Source organism: Heterodontus francisci, unplaced genomic scaffold (genome assembly GCF_036365525.1).
Source record: "Heterodontus francisci isolate sHetFra1 unplaced genomic scaffold, sHetFra1.hap1 HAP1_SCAFFOLD_454, whole genome shotgun sequence".
NCBI classification, from domain to species: Eukaryota; Metazoa; Chordata; class Chondrichthyes; order Heterodontiformes; family Heterodontidae; genus Heterodontus; species Heterodontus francisci.
The window spans coordinates 1,180,452-1,195,673 of NW_027141363.1; the positions used below are offsets into that span (position 1 = coordinate 1,180,452).

Sequence of the window (15,222 nt, forward strand, 5' to 3'; positions counted from 1 at the left end):
GTGGATTCCTTGGTGTTTTTACCAGAATTTTCTGAATCTGAGCGTGAAATGAAACATACGGCAGCCATTTTAGCTTGAGAGTGAGTTTGCAGAGTGGATTTCTCTCTCTGAGTGAGAGGAACAGGAGGGAGAGAGATGCAGGAGAGTGAGGAAATCAGAGTGGGAGAGGAGGGATAGCTGGCTGTTATCACACTGCTGCTTTTGGGATCTTGCTGTGTACAAATGCCCTGCACAATTTCCTACATGACAACAATGAGAACACTTTAAAATTCAGCTTCCTGAGGGTCTGAGTGTGGATTCCTTGGTGTTTTTCACAACAAATTTGTAAATCTGAGGGTGAAATGAAACATACGGCAGCCATTTTAGCTTGAGAGTGAGTTTGCAGAGTGGATTTCTCCCTCTCAGTGTGAGGAACAGGAGGGAGAGTGATGCAGGAGAGTGAGGGAATCAGAAGGGGAGAGGAGGGATTGCTGGCTGTTATCATTTTGCTTCTTTTGGGATCTTGCTGTGTACAAATAGCCTGCACAGTTTCCCTACATGACAACAATGAGGACACTTTAAAATTCAGCTTCCTGAGGGTCTGAGTGTGGATTCCTTGGTGTTTTTAACAACAAATTTGTAAATCTGAGGGTGAAATGAAACATACGGCAGCCATTTTAGCTTGAGAGTCAGTTCGCAGAGTGGATTTCTCTCTCTGAGTGAGAGGAACAGGAGGGAGAGAGACGCAGGAGACTGAGGGAATCAGAAGGGGAGAGGAGGGATTGCTGGCTGTTATCATTTTGCTTCTTTTGGGATCTTGCTGTGTACAAATAGCCTGCAGAATTTTCCTAAATGACAACAATGAGAACACTTTAAAATTCTGCTTCCTGAGGGTCTGAGTGTGGATTCCTGGGTGTTTTTAACAAGAATTCTCTGAATCTGAGGGTGAAATGAAACATACGGCAGCCATTTTAGCTTGAGAGTCAGTTCGCAGAGTGGATTTCTCGCCCTCTCTGAGTGAGACGGACAGGCAGGAGAGTGAGGGAATCAGAGGGGGAGAGGAGGGATAGCTGCCTGTTATCACACTGCTGCTTTTGGGATCTTGCTGTGTACAAATGCCCTGAACATTTCCTACATGACAACAATGAGAACACTTTAACATTCAGCTTCCTGAGGGTTTGAGTGTGGATTCCTCAGTGTTTTTATCAAGAATTTGGTAAATCTGAGGGTGACATGAAACATCCGGCAGCCATTTTAGCTTGAGAGTCAGTTCGCAGAGTGGATTTCTCTCCCTCTCTGAGTGAGATGAACAGGAGGGAGAGAGACGCAGGAGAGTGAGGGAATCAGAAGGGGAGAGGAGGGATAGCTGGCTGTTATCATTTTACTTCTTTTGGGATCTTGCTGTGTACAAATAGCCTGAACAAATTTCCTACATGACAACAATGAGAACACTTTAAAATTCAGCTTCCTGAGGGTCTGAGTGTGGATTCCTTGGTGTTTTTAACAACAATATTGTAAATCTGAGGGTGAAATGAAACATACGGCAGCCATTTTAGCTTGAGAGTCAGTTCGCAGAGTGGATTTCTCTCTCTGAGTGAGAGGAACAGGAGGGAGAGAGACGCAGGAGAGTGAGGGAATCAGAGTGGAAGAGGAGGGATAGCTGGCTGTTATCACACTGCTGCTTTTGGGATCTTGCTGTGCACAAATCTCCTGTTGCATTTCCTACATGACAACAATGAGAACACTTTAAAATTCAGCTTCCTGAGGGTCTGAGTGTGGATTCCTTGGTGTTTTTAACAACAATTTTGTCAATCTGAGGGTGAAATGAAACATACGGCAGCCATTTTAGCTTGAGAGTGTGTTCGCAGAGTGGATTTCTCCCTCTCAGTGTGAGGAACAGGAGGGAGAGAGACGCAGGAGAGTGAGGGAATCAGAGTGGAAGAGGAGGGATAGCTGGCTGTTAACACACTGCTGCTTTTGGGATCTTGCTGTGTACAAATGCCCTGCACAATTTCCCTACATGACAACAATGAGAACACTTTAAAATTCTGCTTCCTGAGGGTCTGAGTGTGGATTCCTGGGTGTTTTTAACAAGAATTCTCTGAATCTGAGGGTGAAATGAAACATACGGCAGCCATTTTAGCTTGAGTCAGTTCGCAGAGTGGATTTCTCTCTCTGAGTGAGAGGAACAGGAGGGAGAGAGACGCAGGAGACTGAGGGAATCAGAAGGGGAGAGGAGGGATTGCTGGCTGTCATCATTTTGCTGCTTTTGGGATCTTGCTGTGTACAAATAGTTTGCAGAATTTTCCTAAATGACAACAATGAGAACACTTTAAAATTCATCTTCCTGAGGGTCTGAGTGTGGATTCCTGGGTGTTTTTAACAAGAATTCTCTGAATCTGAGGGTGAAATGAAACATACGGCAGCCATTTTAGCTTGAGAGTCAGTTTGCAGAGTGGATTTCTCTCTCTCTCTGAGTGAGAGGAACAGGCAGGAGAGTGAGGGAATCAGAGGGAGAGAGGAGGGATAGCTGGCAGTTATCACACTGCTGCTTGTGGGATCTTGCTGTGTACAAATGCCCTGCACATTTCCTACATGACAACAATGAGAACACTTTAAAATTCAGCTTCCTGAGGGTCTGAGTGTGGATTCCTTGGTGTTTTTACAAGAATTTTCTGAATCTGAGGGTGAAATGAAACATCCGGCAGCCATTTTAGCTTGAGAGTCAGTTCGCAGAGTGGATTTCTCTCTGAGTGAGAGGAACAGGAGGGAGAGTGATGCAGGAGAGTGAGGGTGTCAGAGGGGGAGAGGAGGGATAGCTGGCTGCTATCACACTGCTGCTTTTGGGATCTTGCTGTGTACAAATAGCCAGCACAAATTTCCTACATGACAACAATGAGAACATTTTAAAATTCATCTTCCTGAGGGTCTGAGTGTGGATTCCTTGGTGTTTTTACCAGAATTTTGTGAATCTGAGGGTGAAATGAAACATACGGCAGCCATTTTAGCTTGAGAGTGAGTTTGCAGAGTGGATTTCTCCCTCTCAGTGTGAGGAACAGGAGGGAGAGTGATGCAGGAGAGTGAGGGAATCAGAAGGGGAGAGGAGGGATAGCTGGCTGTTATCATTTTGCTTCTTTTGGGATCTTGCTGTGCATAAATAGCCTGCAGAATTTTCCTACATAACAACAATGAGACCATTTTAAAATTCAGCTTCCTGAGGGTCTGAGTGTGGATTCCTTGGTGTTTTTACAAGATTTCTCTGAATCTGAGGGTGAAATGAAACATACGGCAGCCATTTTAGCTTGAGAGTCAGTTCGCAGAGTGGATTTCTCTCTCTGAGTGAGAGGAACAGGAGGGAGAGAGACGCAGGAGAGTGAGGGAATCAGAGCGGGAGAGGGGGGATAGCTGGCTGCTATCAGACTGCTGCTTGTGGGATCTTGCTGTGTACAAAAGCCCTGAACATTTCCTACATGACAACAATGACAACACTTTAAAATTTAGCTTCCTGAGGGTCTGAGTGTGGATTCCTCAGTGTTTTTACAAGAATTTTGTGAATCTGAGGGTGAAATGAAACATACGGCAGCCATTTTAGCTTGAGAGTCAGTTCGCAGAGTGGATTTCTCTCTCTGAGTGAGAGGAACAGGAGGGAGAGAGATGCAGGAGAGTGAGGGTGTCAGAGGGGGAGAGGAGGGATTGCTGGCTGTTATCACACTGCTGCTTGTGGGATCTTGCTGTGTACAAATAGTTTGCAGAATTTTCCTACATGACAACAATGAGGACACTTTAAAATTCAGCTTCCTGAGGGTCTGAGTGTGGATTCCTTGGTGTTTTTAACAACAATATTGTAAATCTGAGGGTGAAATGAAACATACGGCAGCCATTTTAGCTTGAGAGTCAGTTCGCAGAGTGGATTTCTCTCTGAGTGAGAGGAACAGGAGGGAGAGAGATGCAGGAGAGTGAGGGCGTCAGAGGGGGAGAGTAGGAATAGCTGGCTGTTATCACACTGCTGCTTGTGGGATCTTGCTGTGTACAAAGAGCTTGCAGAATTTTCCAACATGACAACAATGAGAACACTTTAAAATTCAGCTTCCTGAGGGTCTGAGTGTGGATTCCTCAGTGTTTTTATCAAGAATTTTGTAAATCTGAGGGTGACATGAAACATCCGGCAGCCATTTTAACTTGAGAGTCAGTTCGCAGAGTGGATTTCTCTCTCTGAGCGAGAGGAACAGGAGGGAGAGAGATGCAGGAGAGTGAGGGAATCAGAGGGGGAGAAGAGGGATAGCTGGCTGTTATCACACTGCTGCTTGTGGGATCTTTAATAGTCAAAATACACACACACAGCAGTGCAATTTGTTGTACTTTTAAATGGTGAGACAGAAATATTTCATAGCTATTTTCAGTTAACATCACATATGAGATAGAAGGACAAAAACAGATATGGACAGAGAGAGAGAGAGAGACAGGAGAGAGAGAGAGATACAGAGCCAGACACACACTGGTGGAGGGAACTGTCTGAACCCTTTTAGTCTCTGGTTTATTAGCTGTGATTTGTTTGTATTTGCGTGCTGCTGAGAGAGTGTCTGTGTAACCAAAGTCAATTCCTGGGTTCTTGCTGTGATATTTTCTTTAACAATGCCTTTTAATCAATTTTCTCTCTCTCTTGCCTTAGGAATTTTCACTCACACACACACACACACACACAGATTTTACATTCCATACTGATGTTAGTAAAACTGGCCAACAGAAGCTCAGTAACAATCCCCAGTGTCTGCCCAGTCCTGAGAGAGAGATATAGGGAGTGACAGAGAGAGAGAGAGAGAGAGAGACAGTGGAAGAGGGAATACAAAACAGCTTGTAGGAGAAACTTGACATTTATTTGTGTTCCACAGATTTTATTAAAAAGTTGCAAGGGACTAGACACTGCAAAAGCTGTCAGTGCACAACAACAAGAAGAAGCCTGAGAGACTTTAGAAGTGGGAGAAGGGGGGGGAGAAACTTTAAAATCCACACTGATGTCAGTTAAAAATCCCCAAACACAACCTCAGTATTAATCCCCATTATCTGCTCAGTCCTGTCTTGTGGGGTTTAGTGTCAAGGTTTTTAGTGGGTGAGAGTGTTGGATCAGTCTTTCCAATTTTCAAACAGCAAGGAAAGAGTTAAAGGTTTTAAAGTGAACTAAGAGATAGCTGAAAGCAATTGCTGTGCTGGGATTAACATATGAAAGGACTGGAAGAGTCAGGAAGGTTCTGTCCTGGGATTAACATATCAATGGACAGGCTCTAGCAGGCAGAGAGATTGAGAGACAGCCCAGCAGTCTGTTTCAGTGTGAGGTGAGGGTGAGGGGGAGATCTCTCTCTCTCTCTCTCAATCTGCTTTATAAACTGTGATTTGATTCAGTTTGAATATTGCTGATGTCTCTGGAACTGAGAGAGGAAACCCTGGGCTCTTGCTGTGCGAATTCGTTTTAAAATGTCCTCGCTTTGGATTTAAAATGCAATGTGTTTTTTTTATTTTTGTTTCTCTCTCTTTCCTTCTTTGCCTGGAGGAATTTTCATGGTGAAAACTGCATGGTGAAGGTGGAAAGAGGGAAAGTTTGGCGATGAGCAATCCCTTGGACAGGACCTTCCTGCAGAGGGGACAGAGTGAGGCCTTGTCCACAGGCTGCAGCCCAGTGGCTCCACGTGAGTTGTGTCGCTTTGTATCAGCGGCCCAGCTTTCATTTTCCTCTCTGGGGCAGCGAGGAAATGAAACCTGGGCAAAGGTGAAGGTGTCTAAAGGCTTGTTTCAATTGCCCCAATAAAGCTGCTGTTTGTGGGCAGTGCCTTGAACCGGAGGCTGAAATGAAACGTTCAGCAGTCATTTTAACCTGACAGTGAGTTGGGAGAGTGGATTTCTCTCTCTCTCTCTGAGTGGAGTGAGTGAGTGAGTGAGTGAGAGAGAGGCAGGAGAGTGAGAGAAACATGGATGGAATCAGAGGAGTGGAGGGAGTGAGTGAGGGAGGAAGGGAGGGGGGTAGCTGCCTGTTATCACACTGCTGCTTGTGGCATGTTACTGTTCACAAACAGCCTGCAGCTTTTCTAACATTGTAATAGTGACAAGCACTTGAAAAAATTAAAAGATTCAACAACAACCTCAGCAGGATAAACAGCAACAAATGCAAGAACAACTTCAACAGGGAAAACAGCAACAAAGTCAACAACAACTTCAGCAGGAGAAAAAAACAACAAATTCAACAACAACTTCAGCAGGATCTGCACGTTGTCTGTTCGTGGGATCTTGCCTTGTAGAAACTGGCTGCCACACTTGCTGCATTACAGCAGTGGCTGTACTTCGAAACAGTAGCAAAGAATATGGGAATAGCAAAACATATGAGATTAGCAAAACTGTGAGATCTTGGGCTTCATAAATAGAGGCACTGCCTACAAAATATGGGAAGTTATGCTGAATCTTTATAAAGCTCTAGTTAGGCCCCAACTGGAGTATTGAGTCCAGTTCTGGTCACCACACTTGAGGAAGGATGTAGTGTCCTTGCGAGGGTGCAGAGGAGATTTACTGGAATGGTTCCAGGGATGAGAGATTTTAGCGACATGGTTAGGTTGTTGAAGCTGTGGTTTGTTCTCCTTGGAGCAAAGGAAATTGAGGGCAGATTTGGTAGAAGTGTACAAAATGAAGAGATGTTTAGGTAAAGTAGACAAAAGAAAAGCTGTTCCCATGAGCTGATGGTACAAGGACGAGGGGACACTGGTTCTTGTGCCCATGATCTCAAATCTGTGCCCCTCTGGTTACCGACCCACCTGTCACTGCAAACAGTGTCTCATTACTTACTCTATCAAAACCCCTCATGGTTCTGAACACCTCTATTGAATCTCCTCTTCACCTTCTCTGGAAAGAGGAAGACAGTCCTAACTCTTCCAAACTCTCCAAATAATCTACACCTCCACACATTGCACCCTTCAGGAGATTCCCGAACCTCTGGAATTGTTTGCACATTGCAAGTCATTGCTGTACATTCAATATTCTTCACAACTAAGGAGGAACAATGTGCTTTGCATTGAGAAACAAGAGGTTCTATTGGACGGTCATGCAGTGAAAGTATCTCCACACTGCAACACCAGAGAAGGCGCAGAGGGGAGGAGAGAGAGGGCTACAGAGTGTGACAAGGGGGCTGAGATAGGAGGCTTCAAATTCCCACATCATGCTGTGTACTGTTTACCTCCATCTACTGTTTCTGCTGCTCCCAGGTTACTGCTCCTACTTGGAGGGAAATTCAGGCCCCAGTTAATCAGCTTTGAGACACAATTCCTGCTGATATCGAAGGGCTCCAATCAGTTAGAGATTTACTGGTTTGGTTTTGCTGTTGAGGACAAGTGTCGCTATTTAGCGCCACTGCAGTTATGCCCAGCGATTCTGGGAATCAGCACATGACCCCTGTGCTGGGGCATCATGCGGCTGATCGGCTGTGGTGTGCATCGTGAGCTTTACCATTAAATCTGTTTTCTGACTTTTCTTCCCCTCTTTACTTCCTTCAGATCATCTGTTTTAGTATATCACAAGTGTTGCTCAAACCAGTCACTATGAACGAGCAGACTTGGGGAAATCCAGTTGTCTATTTTGTGTGGAATGGTTATGATTTGAAAGTGGGAAATAATGTCCAGAGACTAAGTTTGAAAGGGGAAATCATTAACCAGTAAACAGAGGAATCATTAAGCAAAAAACACAAAAAAAAAGTTGGAAGTGGGAAATCATTAACCAGAAAGTGGGAAATAATGTCCAGAGACTAAGTGTGAAAGGGGAAATCATTAACCAAAAAACACAAAAAAAAGGTCCGAGTGGGAAATCATTAACCAGAAAGTGGGAAATAATGTCCAGAGACTAAGTGTGAAAGGGGAAATCATTAACCAAAAAACACAAAAGAAAGTTCCGAGTGGGAAATCATTAACCAGAAAGTGGAAAAGTATGTCCAGAGACTAAGTCCGAAAGGGCAAATGGTTAACCAGAAAATCCGTCCAATAATGTCCAGAGACCTCAGTGTGAAAGGGGAAATAATGAAGCAAATCAACCTTCCCCGGGCTGCCTATTAAAAGCGGCAAAACTCATTGGAAAGAACCGCAGTCAGAAGTTGAAGTGACAACTCATTAACCAAAAAAAAAAAGAAGAGAGTTGGAAGTGGGAAATCATTAACCAAAATGCAAATGCAGAAACTGGTTAATGATTTGTCCACATTTTACAATTGGTTTATGAGTTGTCACTACAACTTTTCACTGCGGTTGGTTACAATGAGTCTTGCCGGGCTTAATAGTCGGCGTTCGGGGCGTTTTTGCCGAGGAGGCCGTGTTTCCATGCACCTTTCCCGGCATGTTTTTGCAAGGTTGGGTCGGTGGTTCATTGATGGGTGTCCGGGTGTCCGGCCAGGGTCTGAGAGCCCATCCTGGGGAGGGTTGAGGCGGGGGAGAGGGAGAAGGAGAAGGAGAGCCTCCCCTCTTCCTCGGTACCTGTGTCTATGTGAGGACAGGGGCATCCGCCGCTGCTCGATCCAGGCCGGTCGGACGATCGGGATCCGCCCGGGGAGGGACTTTCAAATCTATCGGGTCGGACCACCAAATCCTGCGGGGATTCGGGATCCAATTCGCGGGTACGATCGGTACCTCGTCCCGCTGTCCGGTTCCCCCATTGACTACAATGGGTTTCATGGAGCCTGAGCTCAGACTCGGTTTTCTCCGCTATCTCGGACCTTCGGGATCCGCCCGGGAGGGACTTTGAAATCTATCGGGTCGGACCACCAAATCCTGCGGGGATTCGGGATCCAATTCGCGGGTACGATCGGTACCTCGTCCCGCTGACTACAACGGGAGTTAATATTTGTGTTTGAAATGATGGGTGAATCTGATAACAATTCTCTCTCCCCAGAAATGAAGTGAGATTGAGGGACTGGAGTAAAGGTCAGTAATAGTGCAATGTATTTTCCATGACTTAGTGACAAACTCTGTGTGGTTTTAAAGTTTACTCATTCACACCGGTGTGTTCAAAGTTTACTCATTCTCACCGCTGTGTTCAAAGTTTACTCATTCACACCGCTGTGTTCAAAGTTTACTCATTCACACCGCTGTGTTTAAAGTTTACTCATTCGCACCGGTGTGTTTAAAGTTTACTCATTCACACCGCTGTGTTTAAAGTTTACTCATTCACACCGCTGTGTTCAAAGTTTACTCATTCACACCGCTGTGTTCAAAGTTTACTCATTCGCACCGGTGTGTTCAAAGTTTACTCATTCGCACCGCTGTGTTCAAAGTTTACTCATTCGCACCGCTGTGTTCAAAGTTTACTCATTCGCACCGCTGTGTTCAAAGTTTACTCATTCGCACCGCTGTGTTCAAAGTTTACTCATTCGCACCGCTGTGTTCAAAGTTTACTCATTCGCACCGCTGTGTTCAAAGTTTACTCATTCACACCGCTGTGTTTAAAGTTTACTCATTCTCACCAGTGTGTTCAAAGTTTACTCATTCGCACCGCTGTGTTCAAAGTTTACTCATTCGCACCGCTGTGTTCAAAGTTTACTCATTCGCACCGGTGTGTTCAAAGTTTACTCATTCGCACCGCTGTGTTCAAAGTTTACTCATTCGCACCGCTGTGTTTAAAGTTTACTCATTCACACCGCTGTGTTTAAAGTTTACTCATTCACACCGCTGTGTTCAAAGTTTACTCATTCACACCGCTGTGTTCAAAGTTTACTCATTCGCACCGGTGTGTTCAAAGTTTACTCATTCGCACCGCTGTGTTCAAAGTTTACTCATTCGCACCGCTGTGTTCAAAGTTTACTCATTCGCACCGCTGTGTTCAAAGTTTACTCATTCGCACCGGTGTGTTCAAAGTTTACTCATTCGCACCGCTGTGTTCAAAGTTTACTCATTCGCACCGCTGTGTTCAAAGTTTACTCATTCGCACCGCTGTGTTCAAAGTTTACTCATTCGCACCGCTGTGTTCAAAGTTTACTCATTCGCACCGCTGTGTTCAAAGTTTACTCATTCGCACCGCTGTGTTCAAAGTTTACTCATTCACACTCCTCTTGCCCTGTGACGACCGCTGATAGTTTTTCCTGCCGGATTGTCGACTGAACTTTCCTTTATTGGCTTATGTACAGAATATAAGAGCAGAGAGGTTATGCTCGAACTGTGGAAAGCTCTAGTTAGACCACGACATATAGGAGGAAAGATTGGAACAGGCTGGAATTGTTTTTTTTGGAACTGAGGCGAGATTTAATTGAAGTGTATAAAATGACGATGGGCTGAGATAGAGTGGATAGATAGGAAGGACCCATTTCCCTTCACAGACAATTCAAGTAATTGGAAGAGAGATGAGGGCTAATTTTTTCACCCAGGTAGGGAACTGGAATTCACAGCCTGAAAGGGTGGTAGAAACCCTCATCGCGTATAAAAAAACACTCGGAAGGAATCATTTCTCCACGTCTACCCTGTCCCGTCGAACACTCTCGAAGAACGTACCGCACGGTTTAGAAACCGAGAAAAGCTCCGTTTAAATCCCGCCCTGCACATAAAATGGAGGGAGAATTCCCGCCCTGCACGTAAAATGGAGGTAGAATCCCCCCTGCACATAAAATGGAGGGAGAATCCCCCCCTTCACGTAAAATGGAGGTAGAATCCCCCCCTGCACGTAATATGGAGGGAGAATCCCCCCCTGCACGTTAAATGGAGGGAGAATCCCCCCCTGCACGTTAAATGGAGGGAGAATCCCCCCTGCACGTAAAATGGAGGGAGAATCCCCCCCTGCACGTAAAATGGAGGGAGAATCCCCCCCTGCACGTAAAATGGAGGGAGAATCCCCCCCTGCACGTAAAATGGAGGGAGAATCCCCCCCTGCACGTAAAATGGAGGGAGAATCCCCCCCTGCACGTAAAATGGAGGGAGAATCCCCCCCTGCACGTAAAATGGAGGGAGAATCCCCCCCTGCACGTAAAATGGAGGGAGAATCCCCCCTGCACGTAAAATGGAGGGAGAATCCCCCCCTGCACGTAAAATGGAGGGAGAATCCCCCCCTGCACGTAAAATGGAGGGAGAATCCCCCCCTGCACGTAAAATGGAGGGAGAATCCCCCCCTGCATGTAAAATGGAGGGAGAATCCCCCCCTGCATGTAAAATGGAGGGAGAATCCCCCCCTGCACGTAAAATGGAGGGAGAATCCCCCCCTGCACGTAAAATGGAGGGAGAATCCACCCCTTCACGTAAAATGGAGGGAGAATCCACCCCTTCACGTAAAATGGAGGGAGAATCCACCCCTTCACGTAAAATGGAGGGAGAATCCACCCCTTCACGTAAAATGGAGGGAAAATCCCCCCTTCATGTAAAATGGAGGTAGAATCCCCCCCTGCACGTTAAATGGAGGGAGAATTCTCCCCTTCACGTAAAATGGAGGGAGAATCCACCCCTTCACGTAAAATGGAGGGAGAATCCACCCCTTCACGTAAAATGGAGGGAGAATCCACCCCTTCACGTAAAATGGAGGGAAAATCCCCCCTTCACGTAAAATGGAGGGAGAATACCCCCCTGCACGTTAAATGGAGGGAGAATTCTCCCCTTCACGTAAAATGGAGGGAGAATCCCCCTCTACACATAAAATGGAGGGAGATACCTCTCTACGTATAAAATAGAGGGTGTTCCACCTGTACATATAAAATGGAGGGGATCCCACAGACACTTCACCCATTTTAAAACACTTTTTAAACATTTTTATACCAGAAACAGGGCCGAGTATCATATAAACAGAGGCGTGGTCAAATACATTCTTAACTGGTGCATTGGGGTGAGGGGGAGAGAGAGACAGAGAGAAACAGTAAACTTTGAGGAGGACACAAATAGACTACAAAGGGAGATGGAGAGAGACCGACAAAGGGAGAGAGAGAAAAAGAGGGAGAAGGAGAGATGGAGGGAGAGAGAAATAGAGAGAAGCAGAAAAGGTGTGTGAGAGAGAGAGAGAGAGAGACAGAATCATGGACAGAGGGGGAGAGAATCAGATAGGGAGAGAGACAGGGGGAGAATGAGATAGGAACAGAGAGAGATACAGAGACTGACACGCACACACACACAGAGGTGGAGGTTGCTGTCTCAATCCTTTGATCCTTCGGTTTATAACTCTTATTTGTCTGGAATTGGGTGTTGCTGAGAGAGTGTTTGTGTAACCTTGGGCAATTCCTGGACTCCTGCTGTGCTGGAGTTGGCAGATTACACAGAGAGACAGACAGGCTGAGAGAGGGAGAGAGAGACACACACACAGACAGGCAGAGAGACACACACACAGACAGGCTGAGAGAGAGAGAGAGACACACACACACAGGCAGGCTGAGAGTGAGAGAGAGACACACAGGCAGGCTGAGAGAGAGAGAGAGACAGACACACACACAGACAGGCTGAGAGAGAGAGAGAGAGACACACAGGCAGGCTGAGAGTGAGAGAGAGACACACAGGCAGGCTGAGAGAGACAGAGAGACAGACACACACACAGACAGGCTGAGAGAGAGAGAGAGAGAGAGAGACACACACACACACAGGCAGGCTGAGAGTGAGAGAGAGACACACAGGCAGGCTGAGAGAGAGAGAGAGAGACACACACACACACACACAAATAGAGAGAGAGAGAGCAGGAAAGGACAGGGTAAACACATCCACGCTTCCCAGTCTCTGGCTCTGTGTCGAGGGATGTATTTGGAAGACGGGGAGTCACTGAGAGATTGTTTTATGTCAGTGTGTGAGAGAAAGAGCTCTGGGCTCTCGCTGTGTTTTATTTCTCTTCAAAAATGCTTTGCTGTGTTTGAATCAATTTTATTTCTCTTATTCCCAAGGAGAATCTTTTCGGACGATGCAGAGGGAGAATCTTTTGGCCGCGTGGAATTCTCAGACAAGGGAGGGAAAATAATAATAAATAGATATGTGTCATTGTCAAATTCATTTCTAGATACAGAGCAGAAAACGGGGCTGATAGAAAAACAAAGTGCTGCAAATGCTCAGTATTTCGAACACACTTTTTATTTCACATTTCCAGTATCCGCACTATTTTGATTTGATGTTTTCCGGGGGGGGGTCTGTGGATTTATTTTATCCACGAGGGAGGGGGTTGGAGTGTTTGCTCCCAAAGGGAATAGTTTGGGAAGAGCTGCTCCAGGACAGTCAATGTAATTCCCTACATTTCCCCCTCTCTCTCTCTCTCTCTCTCCATCTCTTGCTGCAACTTGTTCCCTGAACCTTCTTCCTAACTTGTGTTTCTTCACATCTTTAAATCCCTATCTCTGTATCTCTCAACATCCTTTCTATCTCTGCCTGTCTCCTTGTGACCCAGGGGGAGTGGGAATATTTCTATTTCCCTCTCTATTACTCGCTCTGTCTCTCCATGTTGGGTCCCTTTAAGAATCTGGTGCCGACCCCACCCGAAACCGGGGAATCTCGGCTGGCGCCTTTTCTCTGACCCTTGATCTCCAGACACGTGGGGAGAGGCAGCCAATCAGAGCTCACACTGACGCCCTGGCGGGAAGGAGACGTCATCGGCCGCCATGTTTGCGTGTCGTCATCAGCCGCCGTCGAACAGAGTCCGGGGGAACTATTTAAATGTGACTCTGCAAACGGGGGAACTATTAAAATGTGGGACTCTGTAAACGGGGGAACTATTTAAATGTGGGACTCTGTAAACGGGGGAACTATTTAAATGTGGGACTCTGTAAACGGGGGAACTATTTAAATGTGGGACTCTAAACGGGGGAACTATTTAAATGTGGGACTCTGTAAACGGGGGAACTATTTAAATGTGGGACTCTGTAAACGGGGGAACTATTTAAATGTGGGACTCTAAACGGGGGAACTATTTAAATGTGGGACTCTAAACGGGGGAACTATTTAAATGGGACTCTGTAAACGGGGGAAGTATTTAAATGTGGGACTCTAAACGGGGGAACTATTTAAATGTGGGACTCTAAACGGGGGAACTATTTAAATGTGACTCTGTTCCTGGGGAAGTATTTAAGTGTGACTCTGTTCCTGGGGAAGTATTTAAGTGTGACTCTGTAAACGGGGGAAGTATTTGAATGTGACTCTGTTCCTGGGGAAGTATTTAAGTGTGACTCTGTAAACGGGGGAAGTATTTGAATGTGACTCTGTTCCTGGGGAAGTATTTAAGTGTGACTCTGTAAACGGGGGAAGTATTTGAATGTGACTCTGTTCCTGGGGAAGTATTTAAGTGTGACTCTGTTCCTGGGGAAGTATTTAAATGTGACTCTTCCGGGGGAACTATTTAAATATGACTCTGTTCCTGGGGAAGTATTTAAATGTGAATCTGTCCCTGGGGAAGTATTTAAATGTGACTCTGTTCCTGGGGAAGTATTTAAGTGTGACTCTGTAAACGGGGGAAGTATTTGAATGTGACTCTGTTCCTGGGGAAATATTTAAATGTGACTCTGTTCCTGGGGAAGTATTTAAATGTGACTCTGTTCCTGGGGAAGTATTTAAATGTGACTCTGTTCCTGGGGAAGTATTTAAATGTGACTCTTCCGGGGGAACTATTTAAATGTAACTGTGTTCCTGGGGAAGTATTTAAATGTGACTCTGTTCCTGGGGAAGTATTTAAATGTGACTCTGTTCCTGGGGAAGTATTTAAATGTGACTCTGTTCCTGGGGAAGTATTTAAATGTGACTCTTCCGGGGGAACTATTTAAATGTGACTCTGCTCCTGGGGAAGTATTTAAATGTGACTCTTCCGGGGGAACTATTTAAATGTGACTCTGTTCCTGGGGAACTATTTAAATGTGACTCTGTTCCTGGGGAAGTATTTAAATGTGACTCTTCCGGGGGAAGTATTTAAATGTGACTCTTCCGGGGGAAGTATTTAAATGTGACTCTGTTCCTGGGGAAGTATTTAAATGTGACTCTGTTCCTGGGGAAGTATTTAAATGTGACTCTTCCGGGGGAACTATTTAAATGTGACTCTTCCGGGGGAAGTATTTAAATGTGACTCTGTTCCTGGGGAAGTATTTAAATGTGACTCTGTTCCTGGGGGGGTCTTCAAATTAAAACATAAACACAGATTCATTTCCCTCCTCCTCCTCTTGTCTGACTGTCTCAGGGTTTTTTTTGAATATTGTTCCATTCTCCACTTCTTCCATGTGTCTGAAGTCTTTGAAGTTTGTCAGACATTGGTAAACTACTTCATGTGGTGTTCTGTAAATAACTTCCATTCTGTGTATCTGCA

The 15,222-nt window shown here is 45.5% G+C and overlaps 1 long non-coding RNA gene across 1 annotated transcript; it reads left to right on the forward strand.

The window, feature by feature from the left end:
• Positions 1 to 5,322: 5,322 nt before the first annotated feature.
• LOC137362968 (uncharacterized) lies at positions 5,323 to 13,637 on the forward strand. The gene is made up of 3 exons (XR_010972734.1): positions 5,323 to 5,660; positions 8,887 to 8,918; positions 12,830 to 13,637. It is a non-coding gene; the product is annotated as an uncharacterized lncRNA (long non-coding RNA).
• The last annotated feature ends 1,585 nt before the right edge of the window (positions 13,638 to 15,222 follow it).